This window comes from Bactrocera neohumeralis, chromosome 6 (assembly GCF_024586455.1).
Source record: "Bactrocera neohumeralis isolate Rockhampton chromosome 6, APGP_CSIRO_Bneo_wtdbg2-racon-allhic-juicebox.fasta_v2, whole genome shotgun sequence".
NCBI classification, from domain to species: Eukaryota; Metazoa; Arthropoda; class Insecta; order Diptera; family Tephritidae; genus Bactrocera; species Bactrocera neohumeralis.
Window position 1 is genome coordinate 54,777,022 of NC_065923.1, and position 6,168 is coordinate 54,783,189.

A 6,168-nucleotide genomic window follows, 5' to 3' on the forward strand; every position below is an offset into this window, starting at 1 on the left:
ACTGCAGATATCGGACCACTATAACATATAGCTGCCATACAAACTGAACGATCGGAATCAAGTTCTTGTATGGAAAACAATCGCATTTGACGTGTTATCTTCAACAAATTTTACATGGATTACTGTTTAAGGTAATAATATAATCTCCGAGAAAATTGTTCGGATCGAATTACTATAGCATATAGCTTCCATATAAACTGAACACATATAAACTGAACACATAACCGAAGTAAACGTTTTTTCTTGTTTGATCATAAGGTGGTGCACACAAAAAAAATTATTAGTGCAAAGTTTTATCCCGTTATATTAATTGGTTCTTGATTTGTGTACAGAAAACTGAACGAATGAAGTGGAATTTAAACGTTTGCTATTTGGGAAGTAGGCGTGGTCATTGCGCGATTTCGCGCATTTTCATAACGTGACATAGAAATATGAAAAAAAAATATAATTTACCAAATATTGTCGAAATTGGTCAGTCGGGTTTCGAGATATGCGATTTCACCAAAAAGTGCGCGGTGCCACGCCCATCGACCAATTTTCACACCGGCTCTCATAAAGCTCTCTCATACTATTTTGGTGGTAAAATTTAATGTCTTTGGCGTATTTAGTTATTGATTTATCGCTTTTTTAATAGTTTTTGACAGTACCGTCATATGGGGAGTGAACGGAGTTTTCATCCGATTTCGTCCATTTTCACAATATTGGTAAGAGTTCTTATAATATTTGAGCTGCGCGAATTTGGTTGTTGGAGCTTAAGCGGTTTAGGCAGACTTATATACATTAAACTTATTAGAGAGCGGGGCCACGCCCACTTTTTCAAATTTTTTTCCCAAATATGCCCCTGGCTACTGCGATCCTTTGTGCCAAATATGAGTTTCATATCTTAATTTAGTGCTAAGTTATGGCATTTTATATGTTTTGGGTTAATGGCGATTTGTGGGCGTGGCAGTTTTCCGATTACGTCCATCTACGAAATCGAACTTTTTTTGCACCAAGGAACCTGCATATCAAGTTTCATCAAGATATCTCAATGTTTACTCAAGTTACCGCTTGCACGGACGGAATAACTGTTTCGGACAAATTTTCTTCACCGACTTTGAAAACAAAGTTTAGAGAAGAACGCGTTTAAATTTGCCGATCAACTTCAAATTTTCGGGGAACATTATCAAAAAAAATATTATCATCAATATTCACAAAAAAATTGATTTTCTGAAGTTCACATGTGGATACAGCTCTGTAAAAGCTCCTCCTAAAGTCTGTCGTTAGCAACTCTGCTTTGCAACATTGCAGAATTCCCAGCAACCGTCGGCCAAAGTACGTATGAATAAGTATACATACACACTTGTATATTGAATACTACAGCTCTGTGTGCGACTTAAATTTTACCTATAGGACCAGCCTGTGTACGTCTACATGAACATCCTCAGCATAAAAGCGTTTATTCATTTCTATTGTTTGAACACATTGTTTTTCCTCAGCCTTGTGCACAATTGCCTATTGTCGTTTTAATCAACTGTGTCAATTGACTTTTGTTTTTCTCTACCGTATTCATTCGTTAGTGTTTATCTAACTGACCAGACTACAACACTAATCAACTCATCAACCAACAAATCCAACGGTTGTAGAAAATATTAATCGCAAAAACTATGTGTATGTACATACCTCAAATTTATTAGCTATTTCATGGTATACATACATACTCCCATAACACGTAACACTTTAGTGTAATAGTTTTGTTCACTCTCGGTTTTAAAAATAGGTCTTAAATTCATATTCGAAACGGCCGTTTAATTAATAAGTGAGAGAAAAGATGACATTGATCTGAGAGATTGAGAGGTGTTAAGTTGTTACATTATGGTACTCACATAATAAATCGTATATGCTCTTTATCACCAACTTAAAAAAATCGTGGGATCCATCACAATTTGTATTAAATTTGGACTGTAATGTATGTACATTCTCACTTAGTTTTCTACATTAAAAATAGAAGATATCCTCGCAGCTTTTGACGGTTTGTAAAAATATCTTGTAAAAGCTGATTTCAATGTTCCTTATAAGAACTGAAAATTTAAGCGATTGTTGTCAGTTTTTGTTCAGAATTAACTTATACTATGCGACATACACTATATGCATTAAGAGGAATGATAGCGGATATGTTGGTAAACGATGACAATGCAAAAAGGACAGAGTCCAACCGGTTTTCATGCGATAGGGCTAAGAATCTTGTCATACGCAAGTAATGAAAAAGGTGAGGTGAAAACATTCAAAAACCATTATCCAAACTTTGCAAGACTGAACGTGAAATATAGTATCTCGGGAGTCTTACTTTCGGCAACCCAGAAGACAGAGCCGAAACTGGCAATATCCTCAATGAATTTGTGAGTTTTTGGTACCAAAACGAAGCGACTTTCGTTCAATATTTAATGCGTCTGAGTTATTCTTTAGTTACCGCAGTTTTAGCCTTCGTGTATTAATAGATTCAATAAATTGACTGAATTAAATTTTTTTTTGTTTTTCGAAGATCTTAAATTATAAGTATTTTATTTTTTGAACGGAGAGACGTAAATTCTTTACCCAAGAGATAAGCGATTAAGATCATTTATGAAAGTTGAGCGAGATTAATTTTAACGAAGTCTAAATAACAGAAAACAGTTAATTGCAATGTATGTATATAGCCACTTTACCTACTTAAGAGTATATATCAATATAATTTATCAATTTCATCATTGCAAGATTTACTTATGTATGTACTTATGTATATAAATATTTAATAGTACTTTCTTTATTGCCTTTTAAGAGCTTGCCATTAACAATTCATGCTTTCAAATAAGAAGGTAATAAATTTATAGAAAAGTGAATGAAAAGCACAAATTCCCCATTATGAGCCAACGAGCACAATAAAATGTCCTTATCATTTGCGGCGAAAAGCGAGATATATGGACATACCTACTGTTTACCAACCAAGCGCGTTCGCTTACAATGACTATTTAAATGGTCCAGCGTTGGAAAGACATTCCAGCTAATGCGAAAATTTATTGTTTGAAAAACAAGTTAATAATTCATGATTTAGTACCAGCACAGCAAGCAGAAGTGAATATAGGGAACGCTGGCGAGTTTAATGGTAATTCAGGAAGGACAATGCGAACTCGGGCACTGCAATGTTAAAGAGATCAACTTACACACATCCATATAGTATACACATGAATACGAAAGCTCTTCGTAGATACCTATGTATATACCATTATCTGCATGTGTTGGGGTTAGAGCGGAAAAGCGGTTGATATCATATGCATGGTGTGATAAAAATAGTTCGTGGTTCAACATTTTTTTAATTCGTCCCAATACCTCTAACTATATGGGTCAGAAAAGTCTAAGCAAATTACATTCAGTTTAAGCATTATATCTTTAGATTCGTACTATAACCATATGGAATTATCCATGGATAGACAGATATAAATATGTATGAATGGAATACAGTCGTGGTAAACATTTAAAATTTGTGCTAATTAGTCATTTCGGATCTATATCTCTTTAATAACGCATTTTAACAATGCAAAATTCCATCGCCCTCATATAAAATAAGAATTCCGAACCAGATATCTGTTATTATAGTTATTATGAGTGGTATCATCTATGCAATATGGCTAACAACTAAAATCTGGTGGCCTTCCTTCATAATTTTTATTAGAATTTATCGAATACTGCATTTACATAAACATATGTAAATACATAGCTTACGGAAGCATTAATTGAAAATAATTTTTTCAAATTTGATATTTTTCTGGTGAGTGTTAAGATACAAAATATTTTTTAACCATAACAGTAATATCTGAAAAATAGTGTTACTAACAACCAACAGTATTTTTTACAGTGTTTCGGTCAACCTGTTGCTTTTCGAACCTGCTTCCTCCTTTTTGTCATTATTTGACAATTACCATTGTGATACGAAAATAAAACCGAAAGTTGTAATGTCCACAAAACTGGCTAACGTGCGGTATGCAATAATAGGGGAAAGAAGCCATCGAACACTTCCCGAGAAGCCACAGCTGCGAGCGGTATGAAACAATCCCCGAAACCACCAGTTCACTGGTTAAATGTTGCTTCTGCTTATACTCGTACAAATAGGAGAGGTGAGTGAGGAGAGAAAAACAAAACTAAAAATAACCGTGCACATAAATTTGAATGCAGTGGTGTGATTTACGCGTAGCAACGTTGGACGGCAGTGTGAGGTGGCAAGTGTTGCCAACGCTCAGTGGAGCAGGCTTTCTCTACGCCATTGGCCAAATAATTTTAAAAGTGTGCATGCGCGTTTCGCGCTCCAGCCGACGGTGTGAGCAGGTGGCGTCAAAACGCTTTTTTATGGAGTGGATTCCCATAGACTGCAAAGTAAAATAACGTACAAACATTCACAGAACTCCACTAACCACAGACAAGCCCGACAAACACCCGCGCAGCTGCATTACAAAACACTCACTTACTTGTATGTGTATGCTTATGCAAGGGGAGTGTTGTAAGGGTGTTGGTTGCCATTTTCAATTGTGTGCTTATTTCCTTTTATTTTATTGCGCTCCTTCGTTTGCTCCGTGGGGGGGTTTATTTTCATTTTTGTTTCCTTTATTTACATACATACAGATATATTTGGGCGGTTGGTGCATGGGGATGAAAGGTAAGCAACTCTCCGGTCACCTTGGAGACTTCTATAGCACATGCGCTGTTTTAATTTCGTTTTTGGCGCCAAAAGGATATTTAACCGTCATACTAGTTTGAAGCAATTCTTTTTGTTGCATATTGCTCTGAATAAATGTTTTACTGAAGAAGTGTTGTGTGCACATATAGAGTCTACCAAAAGTTCGGCGTTTTTGACCCATAGATGCTGTAAAGTGAACCGGAATTTGAAAATAATTATTTATGTTATAAACATTTATAAGGACTCTTGACCAGATCTAACCATTCTTGGCATAAGTTGTCAACTCGATTTCGATTTCGACTTTTTGGTCGTAAGTTTAAATACCTCGAGGACAATATTTGTGCAAAGTTTTTTCTAATTTTTATTGTTAATCTTTATTGATGTTTAATTTTGCACTGGCTAAATTGGTCGAGTAGCTCTTGAGATTAGGATTTCATCTAAAAGTGAGCAGTGCCACGCCCATTTTCCAATTTTTACACCAGATCTTGCCAGCCTGTTGTGTAATTTATTGCTTGTGGCTCTTTATTCAGTGAGTTATCGCACTTTTAGTAATTTTATATGTAGACCAATTCAGTACTGTGATTCATGTCTCTAAATTTGGCATTTTGAATTAGTGAAAATTTTTGTAACTTGAGACGATTTTGCATTTCAGTACGTGCAGTCACAAAACTCTTTCAATTAAGGGGATATTCTTTTCTAGAAGCATGAATTTCAGGTAATTTTTAAAGTGTCGTAAAAAAAGGCAATTAATATTTTTACCATCCATTTCTTTACTAGTTATTTGTTAATTTTAGAAGAGTACAGAAAAAAATGAAAAACTAAAAAAAGTAAAAAATTTCAAAAATTATGAGCTGACGAAGTGGGGGATCTCTAAAAATTTCCACGTGACCATACCCATGATTTCAACCCTCCAAGTTATCTGAAACCAAACAAAAAAAATGATTATTAATCTAGAATAATGTCGCAATGGCCGGAACTACGGAAAAGTGGGAAAAAAAATTTTTCACAAAATGGCGACTGCCTGAAAAAAAAAGTTTTTTGGATCACTTTTTCTGACTATTTCGAATTTTTTAAAAATAATAAAAATAAAAATTTGGGGATGGTGCTCCAACCATAGACAAGCCTATAAAGAAGACTCTATAAAAATTTCAAGTAAATCGGTCCAGTAGAACCTGAGAAATCGTGGGTATCATTCCGAAAAAGTCAGTTTTGAGAAAAACGCGTTTAAAGTTTAGTAGGCTGTATCTCCGAAAATTAGTCGAATTTTGAAAAATCCTTTCAAGGTCATATTTTTGAAAGTCTAAACTTTCAAGATATGCAAAAAAATCGATTTTTTCAAAATCCTAGACAAGAATACCCCCTTAAAAACGAACAGATCTTATTAGCTGGTATAGAAGATATTTAGAGACGTATATAAATCGGAATGAAATTAAACATGTTAAATGATAAATATGTTGACTTTCAGTCAGAATAGTTATGAA